Consider the following 304-nt stretch of genomic DNA (forward strand, 5'->3'; position numbering starts at 1 on the left):
GACTGCTTGGTTGCTGGTTCTTACTGAACACACAAAGTGGGATAGTGCATAACGCAGAGTGGTGTCATTGGAAATGTATTTGTATTTGGCAGGCATTAAATCACTTTTTATAAGTGCTGCAATATGGCCATGTGGAAATTCCCAGTCTGCAAGAAGCTCCTTTGAATCAGGATGTTTTGTTTAAAGGGGGGGAGGAAAAAAAAATCCTACAAACTGGGACTGTACCAAAATATTTTCAGTCTGGTTCATTGAAAAGAATGTCCTAAATTCCCCACTGTTGATAGCCCCATAGCCAAACTGTTAA

This window comes from Nestor notabilis, unplaced genomic scaffold (genome assembly GCF_000696875.1).
Source record: "Nestor notabilis isolate BGI_N333 unplaced genomic scaffold, ASM69687v1 scaffold8792, whole genome shotgun sequence".
In the NCBI taxonomy this organism is placed as follows: Eukaryota; Metazoa; Chordata; class Aves; order Psittaciformes; family Psittacidae; genus Nestor; species Nestor notabilis.